The 12,921-nt window shown below is 46.9% G+C and overlaps 1 pseudogene across 1 annotated transcript; it reads right to left on the bottom strand.

Annotated features, from left to right (window-relative positions):
- Window positions 1-11,146: 11,146 nt before the first annotated feature.
- On the bottom strand, window positions 11,147-12,145 carry LOC307050411 (G/T mismatch-specific thymine DNA glycosylase-like; annotated as a pseudogene). Its single transcript has one exon. The product of its transcript is annotated as a G/T mismatch-specific thymine DNA glycosylase-like (transcript).
- Between the last annotated feature and the right edge of the window lie 776 nt (window positions 12,146-12,921).

The following is a 12,921-nucleotide window of genomic DNA, read 5'->3' as shown; positions in this document are numbered from 1 at the left end:
GTTTTAGACTGACAGCAGGAGGGGCCTCTTTTTGATGCAAGACAGGAAGGGGTTTCTGGGTAGTCAACATTTGGGCAGAGACCTGAGTGGTGAGAGGCCAGCCATGTGGGGGGCTGGAGCAGGTGGCAGGGTTGGGGAGACAGCAGGTGTCCATGTTCTGGAGAAGAACCAGCTAGGCACTTCTGAGGAACAGCGAGGAGTTAAGGGAGGCTAGAGGGGAGAGCTGACGGTCAGGCGAGCCTTTAAGGGGAACACAGTCATCAGGGGTCCGGGCCTGCAGGGCCTCGTGCGACACTGGATGTTATCCCCAGGGTGAAGGGAAGCTGCCGGCGGTTGTGAAACAAAGAGGCCAGTCGGGAGGTGGACTGTGTGATCCAGGCCAGAGACAGCATTGGTTGATTTAGGAGTTGAAGGTGGCAGTGGGAGGGAGAGAAGAGGATGGACTGGGGATTACTCAAAAAAAAAAAAAAAAAAAAAAAAAATTGAAAGCACCTAGCGCTATCCCTAAGGCAGAGTACAATTTTTAAAGCTCAGAGATCTTGGAGCCCAGAAGTCTCTCTGATGGCTGCTTCTATATTATCCTTAGAGTCCCAGCAGCCCTCTCATCAGGCCCAGAGCTTTTCCCATGGGATCCTGATCTGGCTCAAGGGTATCTCCCTGTGCTCAGAAGTTTGGCCTCCATCTATTTATCAGAATCGGGAGGGAGGCTCAGATCCAGGCAGGTCCCGGTGGTCAGTAGAGCTGCCTGCAGAAGCCATTAATATTAAGCTACTGTAAATGGCAAGAAAGTCGGGGAGCCTGGAGGAGGATCACAGAAGGGAGGCGATGGGCCTATGTCCTAGAGGGTGGCTTTACCAGAGACCCAGGAGGCAGGTGGGAGCAAGGGAACCATGGCAATGCTGCATCCAGTCAGGGAAGGAAAGAGGCACCACCAGGGTCTGATCCCACAAATTTCCTGATTCCTTACTTATTGGCCCTCTGGGGTGGGCAGCTTTATCCTTACTAGTTGCATGACCTTAAGCAAGTTACTTCACTTCTCTGAGCTTCAGCTTTATCATGCATAAAATGAGTTGTTGTGCGGTTTACATGAAAGAACATCCACAAAGTCCTATGATAGTCATTTATTATTCTGTGGGCTGTCCGTCACCTGAACCTGATTCCTATCTGAGAATCAGGTTGAGAATTTCCCAACTTAAAAGTCCCAAGACTCTTTGGAAGACCGAGCCCCAGTGCTGCAACAAAACTGGAAATGCCAGACACTTGCTTTCCCCGCTTGCAGCTAGAACATGGCATGTGACCTGGGCTCCACCAATCAGAAGAAACCACCCTGGACTTTGAATGGGGAGCCAAGGACACAAAGAAGCAGAAGTTGTTGGGAGAACCTCCTCTGGTAGCAGTGTGGTTGCAGCAAAGCCCAACTTGCAGAGTGACAGATTAGCAGCAGAATTCCTTGCTCAGGGTTCGTGGTGGCAGCAGTGGGAGATCCAGCACTTAGGGTCCAGTAAAGGGGACTGCAGTGGCTTCTTCACCAGACCACTACTGTGACAATATTTTGGGCATTGATTCTAGCTTCCCAACCTCCTGGAGAATCTTTGAGTTACTCAGTATTGTTCTAGTAAATTCCTTTTTGGGTCAAATTAGACAGAGTTGTTCATAAACCTGAAACCAAATTTTTAAAGTTGTGGGTATAGTACCTAAGTCTACTCCCCAACACAATTTAACCTGGGAACCTTAATTTCCCTTAATAATCTAATTTGGGCCATTGAGCTATGAATAATATGAGGTAATAAAGAGAAGGGCTTTGGAGAGAGATGTCTTAATAAAATCTATGTTTATGGGCATGCTGAGACTGATGGTTGCCTACTCAATTTCTATTCTCTCCTCTGCCTTAGTATCAGAACTCTAGTTTTATTCAGAGTGGTGATGTCCATAGATAAAAGATTACATTTCCCAACCTCCTTTTCCGCTAAAAGTGTCAATTTGATAAAGTTGTAACCAATGAAATATGAGCAGAAATCTTAAGACATTTAGCACACACCCTTTTTGCTCTTTCTGCCTTTCTTCCAGCTTCCTGTCTGGAACACAGACATGATGGCTAGTGCTTCAGCAGTTGTTTTGGGCTATGAGGTGACCTTGAGGATGGAAGCCAACATTAGGAAAGTGGAGTGAAGATTAGGAGTCTGGGGGCCTGAAGACCCAGGAGCCACCATATCAGCCCTGGACTGTCCCAAAGAGCTTTTTTTATACAAAGAGAAAGAAATTTCCCTTTTTTCCCCCCCACCAGTGTCTAAACCACTGGTGTCCAGTCTCTGTTACTAGAGGCCATAAGTGACACTTCACTGATACCTTGGAGAAGGATTTGAAATCAAATGTTTTGACCTGGGAGAAAATTGAAGGGCTTGCCATCACAGCAGAGATCTGGCTTATCCCCAGGTCCTGACAGCTAGAAATCTCTCTTGGATCTGTCTCTCCTCTCCAACCTCATAGACTTTGATGCTCACCTGATTCTCTTCTCTTCTGTGCTATCTAGAGAACTTCTCCAGTGTCCCCTAGAATAGCTTTTGTAGTGGTCTAGGTAGCACCAACTTGACTTTGCTGCAGGGAAGCCCCTTAGTTTTTTGTTTTGGTGCTTTTCCAGGATGCCCGGTATCCTCTGTGCACGGAGAGCTACAAACATAGTTTCACTTCTGCCTCCAACACTTACTTGTGTGCTGTGGGGTGAGTCTTTTAGCCTCTCTGTGCCTCAGTCCCTTTACCTGTAAAATGGAGATGGTGACGCCATTCCTGGCTTTCTTGGAGGAAACTATGCATGAAAGTATTTAGAAGGTGAAAGATCATATAGAAGTCTGGAAATCTTTTTTCTGGTTACAAATGATGGCTCAGAATATATCGACCATCTCATTTGAAAGCTTTCGTTATTTTTTTCTGCTTTATACTTGTCCACAATTGCAACTCATCTGTCCACCCTTCTCACACTTCAGTCTTTTAAGATCCGCCCTAGATTTATACCTGTTGACTTGATATTTTATCATATATCATTCATATGTAGCTAGCATTTATTTATTGAGATTTACAGCTACCTCTGGCAATCTCAGTTAACATTTATCGAATGCTCAGCACTGTACATGGATTATCTTATTCAATATTCACAAAAAACCTATGAGATGAGTGCTTCTGTTATCTTCTCTTTACAGATGAGGAAACTGAGTCATCGTACGGTTACAGTCAGGCAGCTAGTGAATTGCATAGTCGGGTTTTGTGGCAATAAGACTGTGTCAGTTCCAGTACTCAAGAAGGCAGATAATGAGACAGGGTTAGGAATGCAAGTGGTTTATTGGGGGTGGGAGTGGGGGTCACCCTGTGAAAGGTAAAGGGGAGGGGGAGCAGGATGGGACAGGGAGAGCCTCAAACCACAATGCAGCTCTGACAAAGTCTCAGCCAATCTAATGGGGAGCTCCGGAGCAAAGGCTGCCCACTAAAGAAGCCTTGAGTTGGGCAGAAACGGCCAGGCCCTAGGACCCTCACCATGCCCAGTCACTCAAACACTGGGGTGAGTGATTATAACTAGTAATTCTGGATCATATACTTGAATGTTACCAAGAGAGTAGATCTCAAATATTCTCATCACAAAAAAGAAATGATAACTATGTGATGGGATGGAGGTGATAACAAATACTATACTGGTAATCATTTTGCAGATTATAAATGTACCAAATCAACCTGCTATACACCTTAAACTTACACAATGTTATCTGTCAATTATATCTCAGTAAAGCTGGGAAAAAATCAAACAGCACTGCAGCGGATCTGGAAGAGGCTGCAGCTGGAGGCTGTCTGCTAACTGCACTCTTGCACCTGAACAGCTAGTTCTTTCCTGAAGGGGTGTCTGAGCAGAGCAACTCTATGGCTTCTACAAATAAGGTGTAACCACAATGTCCACATCTCAGGCGGTTTATCTCTCACTCTGGGTCCCAGGGTCCAGGCACAGCTAGGCTTGGTTGTGACCTGTGGGTTGCTTCTGGGTCTGCCTCATACCTCTCATTCTGGGACTGTGGCTACCAAAGGCATGCGCTTCTAGCCGAGGCAGCCAAACCACACAAACCCATTGAAAGCCTCTGCTTGGGTCATACCTGCTCATATCCCATCGGCTGAAGCTAGTCACATAGCAAAGACCAAAGGCAATGAAGTGGGGCAATAAACTCCCCCCACCGGGGAAGGCACGACAAGGGTAGAGAGGGAGAGCAGAATTGTGAACCAACCCATATACTACCTGGCCAGCCATCTGGCACCAAATCTCACACCTTGACCATTTTATCATAAGTGGCTAGTATAGCACTTGATATGAGCTATTATGGTGCAGTGGCTAAAAGCACAGTTCCGGAGTCAGCTGGCTGGGATCAGACCCTGGCATTTACTTGACCCCTGGGAGCCTCAGTTTCCTGTTTTGTAAAATGGGGATAATTAAAGAATCCATGTTATGGGGGTGTGAGAATTAGTGAGAGAATGTATGTAAAACCCTTGCCACGGTGCCTGGTATATGGTAGGCACTCACAAATGTTATATTTCCTTTTAATCCTTATAACAACCTTGTATAATGGTGCTAACTATTTGCTAACCCAGAACTGTGTGTTATTCTGGGAATCCAGCCCCTTCCCCACGTGCTCAGGTAGCTTGCAGCAACGGGCCGCCCCAGCTCCTTTACCTGTGACCACCTTCCATCAACACTTGCCCATCAAACCTCAGGCTTAGGACGCCTCTCTGGGGAAACCCCATCCCATCCAGCATCTCCTCACGTTTCCGGTCAGTCATCCTGGGGAGAAGGTCACCCACTCCCACGTGGCCAGGGATGTCTTCCAGCCCAGCCCAATTTCCCAGAATTACCACTTGGCATAGTCCAAAGGTGGGGGTCAGGTAGGTGTTGAAGAAGGTAAGAGGAGAGACCCCCTCCCAGCACACCCTAGAGGGAGGAGGGACTCTGGTGGGTGCAGAGGGGAGGAGGCCAACAGAGCACAGAAAGTCAGCCAGGGAAAGCTTGAGCCCCGCAATCCGATTCCACTTAATGTCCCATAATAAAATGCTGTCAGCACGAATTTCCCGTTCAAGTGGATTTGTTAAGAAGGATGGGGGAGGTCAGAGGTGTATTCCTGCCCTCCTGTGTGTGTGTAGGGGGTGCCTCAGGCATGAGAGCCTCCTCCTCCTCCTCTCCTGCCCGCCGTCCAGACAGGCTCTTGGGAGCGGGTTTGTCATACTGGTCTGTACCTGTCAACTTCGTGATGGCTCACGGAGGGGCCCTTGAATCCTCTGGAGGGGAGTGTGTCTCCTTTTTTTTTTTTTTTTTCCTTTTTTTCTGTTTTCTTTTTTTGTTATTTGAGTGTGTCTCCTTTGCTAAGCATCCTGCTACTAAGGCAGAGAGTGTGATTTTAATGTGGGGAATTCAGACCTGGACCCGAAGGTGAGGGTTTCCCGGGTTGGGGGAGGTATGTGTCAGAGCCCCTGAAATCCCACCATGAAGGAGGAGCCACAGATCAACCCTGAGGCAACCTCAGGGGACACAGCGCTGCTTAGTGAGAAGCCTGAAGATCTGGAGTGGCCTCAGGCCTCTTGAGTGACAACTTAGGGGTGACCCCACCTAGTTCCTTAAAATGGCTGCTGGCCGCCCCCCTGCCTTCCAGGCTCACCTATTGCTCTCCTGCCTTCCAGGGGCACAGGTCTGACCTCCCCAGGGTCCCTTAGTGGCCAAGCTGCCTGGGGCTGTCCTGATGTCATCTTGTTGAATCCAGGGGAGCTAGGGCTGCAGGCAGCAATGAGGTCAAGGCCGTGGAGGGAAGCTGCGTAAGCGTGGAGACTAGTGTTACCCGCATTTTCCCGTGAATTTAGCAGGGGCCTGGGGAGTTTAAGAAATTAAACCAAGACCTCACATAGTGAGGGGTGGCCCTGGGACAGGAGCCCAGTTCTGTGTGACCCCAGAGCCCACCCCAGATATGGAAAGATGCCTAAGGGCTCAGTCAGCCTTCAGGAACCCAGCCTGGACTTGGGCTCGGAGCGGGAAGCTGGGGAGTACGTAGGAAGCTGCGGGGCACAAGTTGAGAGGATGAGGTCAGGCAGTGGCTCCTCTCCTGGGGGCCTGTGAGTGGGTGAAGAGCTGGGCAGGCGAGACCAGGGGAGGGGGGAGTGGACCTGGGGGATGAGGAGTGTAGGCCTGGGCTTCCAGCCCTTTTGTGCACCCTTTTAATTCGTGTAAATGAGGGTTTTTAATTTGTTATTCTGGGTTTTATTTCTATTACCATCTCATTTGACTCTAAACCCTATTTCGCCCCAGCCTGGACCGAATTCCATTTGATGCATTAGGACTAATTCTCCTCCCAAAGGGTTATGTGTTTTCTCCCCCACAAAAGTCGCTTATTTTGGATAAAGAGACGATTAGATTTATCTTTAATATTTTAATGGCAGCTGGGATTAGCGGGCAAACCACCCCGACTGGGGTTGTTGGCCGCGGATTAGGTTCTGATAAACTCTCAGATGGGGAGCCACCCCCATCCCACTCCACTTTCTGTTTTCCAGAAAGTGCTTTTTATTATTTTTTGTTGAAAAAAAAATTCCCTTGTCTTTCGGAGCATCATAAATTCCATTTGCTGTTTTCTATTAAATCAAGTTGATTAAATTCGTTGTGACTCTTTGCACATAGATCTTTTTAATTTTAACGTCTCCAGCATAAAATCTTTAATGGTGCAATTCGAAATGACTGCAAAATACAGTACAGGCCTTGATAAAACAGATGGAAATGAAGTTCTGCCAGGGAGGGGCGTCGTCAGCAGGCACAGACCTCCAGGAGAAGGCGGGTGGTGGTGGGGGGTGACTCAGTCAGGCCAGAGAGGCCCAGGTCCTAATCCCTGTTCTGCCGCTTCCTAGCTTCAGGGCCTTGGCCAGTGCTTGCTGTGTGGGTAGTAACCTTGGCCTATGCTTAATGGCGTGCTTACCACGGTCTGGCGCTGTGCATGCATTGTCAGTAATCCTTACGAGGAGGCTCACAGAGGCCCTTTGCTCAAGGTCACACAGCAAGTTGGTGGCAGAGGTTGAGTCCAGGTTGTCTTTGGCCAGCAGAGCCTCATCTCACCTCTTGGAGCCTCCGTTTCCTCATCAGTGAAATGGGGGTGATCAGTTGGGCCCTGGCTCTCAGATGCTTGGAAAGATGAGATGTGGTCCACTTTGGGAATTTTACAGGGCTGGGTTCTCCTGAGGATGGGGCCAGGGGTGGCAAGGCTGGCCCCTCAGGGGCCCAGAGACCCCGCATCACTGTGAAGAGCTGAGTTTTGAGACTGGGAAACTTCCCTAACTCCGGGGCTGGGGAGAGACACACAGAGGCCGGGCTCGCCCTCCCACCAAGAAGCAGCCCTCCAGCCTCCCACCTCAGGCTTTTCTCTCCGGCCCTCCGTCTCTAATCCTGACCTCATCAAGTCCTCGGAAGGGTTGATCCACAGGAGCAAATCCCTCATTCGGAGGGACAAAATCAGCTTAATTTGCAACAATTTGAAGCAGGTCTTTGCCAGGATTTGAATATCAAATTATCCCACAGCCCAGGCTGGCCTGGGAGGCCTCCTGCTGCAGTATGGAAGGATATGATCTGGGCTCCACCAGGGAGGTTGTCCTGGGCTGGGTGTGCGTGGAGTAGGGGCTCGATGGGTTGTCAGAGGGTGCTGGGCAAGGTGAGGTCACAGTCAGCCCCGTTCTCCGAGGGCACTGCAGCTCCCGGGCCTGGAGGGTGGGATGGCGGAGGAAACCACCTGTTCATGAGACTTACCTAAGGTCTTGTCAAATATACAGATTCCCAGGCCCCTCCCCACACATAAGGAATCAAGATGTTCGTAACCGGTAATGTTTGAAAATTTCTGGAGCAGCTCAGTTTGCCAGTCAGCAAACACTGTGCATACATACACCTTACGCCTCCTCATGTTCTGAGGAAATCAACCTTTTCTGGCATCTACCCATCCGTTCCCAGCCTCTGGCACTGCAGACCATACTCCCTTTGTCTTCTGGTCCTTGATGGCCCTAAGTCAGCTGCTGCAGAGGACTCTTCAGCTTTCCCTCCCTGGTCAGCGTGCCCGTTTCCTCCAGGGGCTTGGCCCCTTCATGCAAGCTCAGGCCTGGCAGACATCCTCTGAAGTTGACCATGTGGGACACATGGCCCAGACCTGAACCATGAGGTCAGACCCCTTTCATGGGTGTGTTGCTGCCCCACAAAGCTGTGAGCCTCTTTGGGAAGGTCTGGGATTCTGGGTCTGACACTGAGCAGATTCTCCATCAATGGTGGGAGTAATGTGCTGGTCCTGCCCAACGTGTGCCCCCTTGGAACTTTCAGTGTGAAAGCAGCAGCCAGGACTGCTGAGATAGCCCCGTGCAGGCCTGTCTGTCCGTCCAACCCCATCAACAGAGATGAGAAGTCCAGTCCTGTTTTCAGAGATCCCACCACTGGCAAGAAAATCAGTGTGACATGCACTGCAACACACACAAGTGCTTACTAATTGCTCACTATGTACCCTGCACAGTTGTGCTTTTCTCTATTCACCCATGTCATCCTCATAAAAACCCTATGAGGGGGACTTCCCTGGCAGTCCAGTGGTTAAGACTCCGCGCTTCCAATGCAGGGGGCGCAGGTTCGATCTCTGGTCGGGAAACTAAGATCTCACATGCCGTGTGGTGTGACCAATTTTAAAAAAAAAAAACCCTATGAGGTAGGAAATATTAAATACATCCATTGTATAGACAAGGAAACAAGAGACCTTGGGAAGAACCCAAGGTCATGTGGTCAGAAGTAGTGGACCTGGGGTTCATATACAGGCAGTCTGACTCCGAGCTCTCTGCCTATCCATCCTTTTTTTTTTTTTCATCCATTTTTATCTACAACTATTTGTCTATATATATTACTTCTCCATAAGTGGCTTGCCTTATTTATTTATTTACTTATTTACTTATTGGCCGTGCTGCATTGCTTGCGGGATCTCAGTTCCCCGACCAGGGATTGAACCTGGGCCACGGTAGTGAAAGCCCGTAATCCTAACCACTAGGCCACTAGGGAAATCTTGTGACTTACCTTAATTTTTTTTTCATCTTCAATATTTTTTATTGTAAAAACCATCAGAGTTTCAAATGAATTTTAAAACTTTTAAAATATTATTTAATGATAAAGTCTCATATTGTTGTGTATAGGGTATATCAACATTTACCATTCATCTGTCATATTTAATGAAAAACACCATTATTGTATGCTTGAAAAAAATCTTAAAACCCATTCTCTAGTGAGTGTCCATCATAATTTAAAGTGTATTTTCTCCACTCAAAAAAAAAATCTATGTAAGGTTATAATCGTTAAGAACCAAAGCAATACCTAGTTACATGCTTTACATAGTCCCATGAAAAAATAATTAAATTGTTCCTAATCCCTGATGCAAGGCACTTCAAAGCACCTGCACAAAACATCCATGTAAACAGCAGCACAGGATGTGATTTAAATAACATGAATGACTTTTACACAGCTTTACCTAGACTAAAGGAAAAATAAAATCCATCATAGCTACAGCTAAAAAAGCAGGTTAAGATTCACAACAATAATTTGTATCTCTTATTACAAAAACAACAGGCTATATAACCTTTTAGAAAAAAAACAAAACCTCATAAATATTTTCATATCAAGAAACAGCATGCTCCCTGGGTAGGTATAAAATCAGAATATTCAGAGGTGATCAGAAGTAAATGCAACTGGCATTTCTAAATACCCAGCTTTGATATCCACCAGGCCTAGTAGTCTGGACTATTTGTAGCACCATGGAAAATGCATTAGAAAATCACAAAGATAACATTACTTCAAAGTAACCTGGCCACGAGGTTCACTTAGTCCACAGTAACAAACAGCAATGCCGAAGAGAAAGAATTTTTTTAAATTACGGGCTTATTCGATGTACCTAGCAAGAAAAATCCTGTATTATTTATTTTAGTACATCTCATGTATATAAAGCACGTTTAAATAAGATGATCAAACACCTCCAGCATCTTGTTACTCAACCTGAACGTTCATTTCTCATCATTTCCATGTTACATGCTTAAAGCCAAGGAGGATAAATTTCGAATGGTGATAGATACTGAGAGAGAAATTCAGTTCCTTCCCTGTCAAATGTATGTCTCTCAAGTAAAACACAGATGAAGTAGCAAAATTTAAAAGGTCTTCTGCACTCTCTGGAACTTACCATCCCAGCAGAATAGTTTCTGCCTACTAGAGGACCAGCACATGGGGGTGAGAGAGCCAAAGCCAGGGCTCTTGGCCCTGAAAGGTAAGGCCGGGTTAGCCTTGCTGCTGCAAGGCCATACTCTCCAACTCTACTACCAAGCAACTCTCACAGACGCTCACCACTGGTAAAGCAAGGAGGTCTGAGTGTGAATACAACTCAGGAAGCCCATCAGACACCACTAAAAACTACCAAATGAGACTCCACTGAGGGTTAACCTCACAGATGAAAATCAGCACATTTGCCTCTTTACCAATGGGAATCTTATCATTAGCATGCCCTTCTTACGTATGAAAGGGATAACGGTGCGTCTAAGTTTACGCACAGTTAATAATCAAGTGTAAATATGCAGACTCTTGCATTTTTAAATTACAGGTTAAAAGTGACTCCCAAAAGAAAATCAATGTCTTCATAAATGAAAGATAGTTTATAAAAAGCTGGAATGACGATTAATTCCAATACAAAAACTCATACACAAAAAACTCTACTTTCTCCTTTCAAACTACTTAGGTCTGTACAGTTGATTCTACTGTACCATGATTGCATCACCAGAGTAAAATATAAATAAAATACTTCAGTTAACAAACCGAGGGCCACTACTTGACAACTGCATTAAAACTGCAGCATTTAAGCAGGGCTGAGAAACACCATTCTTTTTTTTTTGCTGTACGCGGGCCTCTCACTGTTGTGGCCTCTCCCACTGCGGAGCACAGGCTCCGGACGCGCAGGCTCAGTGGCCATGGCTCACGGGCCTAGCTGCTCCGCGGCATGTGGGATCTTCCCGAACCGGGGCACGAACTCATGTCCCCTGCAGCAGCAGATGGACTCTCAACCACTGCGCCACCAGGGAAGCCCGAGAAACACCCTTCTTAAGCATGGTTTCCTTCTTCCTGTTCTTGCATCGCACAGTGATTATTAAAGGAAGGAATCTGGTCTGTAAATGACTGGGTCATCCACTGCCCATCTGGAATGTCACTGAAAGTTGATTCTCCACTGTCAGCTCTCAGCCCATTTGAAGAGAAGCTGCAAGGTTCACTGCTGCACGGATTTTCACTATAAGCACCACCGCACGCTGCTTCATAACCCAGATCATATTTTACTTCCTTCGCAGCCATCTTCTTTGCATCCTCTTGGGTGAGCCGCAGGTCAAATGTGTATCGCACCTCTTGAATGTCTGTGTTTCGCTCACTGCCTTTCAACTGATCTCTTAAGTCCTTCAGCTTAACGTAGGAATGAACTTTGTCCTGGGCTCAAGGAAACTGAGCACATCTTGCACTGGATGATGGCATGACATAGCAGAGAGTTTCTGTGTCTGGGATGTTATGCAGCTGAAGTCCAAATTCTAAGTTCTTAACTTTTACTCCAAAAACTTCCTCACTAAAAATTTCATAAATACAGTTTCCATTAAACACTGCTACTCGTGGCTGATATTTCTGTAATTTCTGCACTAGAATACGTCCTCCTTCACAAAATTCTTTACCGGAAAGATCCTTGCTGCCTGGTGTTATCCTTTCCACCATATTGGTAAATCCAATACCCTATTTCCCTGGTAAAGTGTCATGATCCACGTGATTCAGTTGGACCTCACTCAGCCCTGACAGAGACTCTTCCAAAAATGGTTTCCAGGTCCAGGGTAATGATGCCCTTTGTAAGCAGCCATTAGTCCTGGGTTTATGCCAATAATCACAATGTCCAGACTGTAGGTCAAAATGTCCAGTAGAGTCTTGGTCAAAAGTTCAGCTTCTGAAACACTATTGAACTGGTCTACTTCTCACTTTAAATGTGTCTGTAATTTTTTCTTGCTTTTCTTTTGATTTTGTGGACTTGCTAGATTTTTTGACCTCAGCAGGTTTTTTGGGTTCCACTGGTGTTTTGGGTTCTGTTGTTCTGGGTTTTCCTTTCCTTCCTTTTGGAGTCTCTTGTGTGGGTTCCTGAGCAGGAGCTGGGGCTGGAACTTCTGCTGGCATTTCTTGTTCATTCATAACTGCCATATTAGGAACTTCAGTCATCTTTTGTTGGAATGGAAACGTATAAAAAGCTTGCGCTTGCTGGAGGGAATAGCTGCCTGCGTCCTCCGCTTCCATTCCCTGCTGCTGATAACGCGCGCAGGTACTCCTGCCGGGCAAGCGAGCCACTGGCCTCTCTAGTACCGCGGCCCACGCACGTACTGCGGTAGGGTAATAACCAGACACTTAGACTCGATTGCTGGCAGAACTGGGACAGCGGCTGGCGCTCAAGCTCCTCCCCGAAGTTTCTAGTCCCCCCTCCCACCCCGTGTCCCCCACCCCCACCCCGCCCAGGCCAGACCCACCCTCCTCTCGGAGCTTCTGTCTGTCCTGAGCCCGACTTACCTTATTTTTTTTTTTTTTTTTTTTTTTTTTTTTTTTTTTGACTTACCTTATTTTTAAAGGCATAATCACAGTGTACCTTGGGAGCACAGAACCCACACTAGGGCAATCAGAGAAGGCTTTCTGGAGGAGGTATCTTTATTTATTCAATGATGTTGTTGAGCAAAGATTGTGTACCTGGCACTGGTGGCGTAAAGATAAAAAGCTGGTCCCTGCCCTTGAGGAACTCACAAACAGGGACACAAATGCCCCATAAGCAGATGGACACCACAAGCAGGTGGACAAATATGGGAGCA

This window comes from Hyperoodon ampullatus (assembly GCF_949752795.1).
Source record: "Hyperoodon ampullatus genome assembly, chromosome: 3".
NCBI lineage: Eukaryota > Metazoa > Chordata > Mammalia > Artiodactyla > Ziphiidae > Hyperoodon > Hyperoodon ampullatus.
The sequence above is the reverse complement of the archived record's forward strand: the minus strand, read 5'-3'. Positions and strand labels throughout refer to the sequence as shown.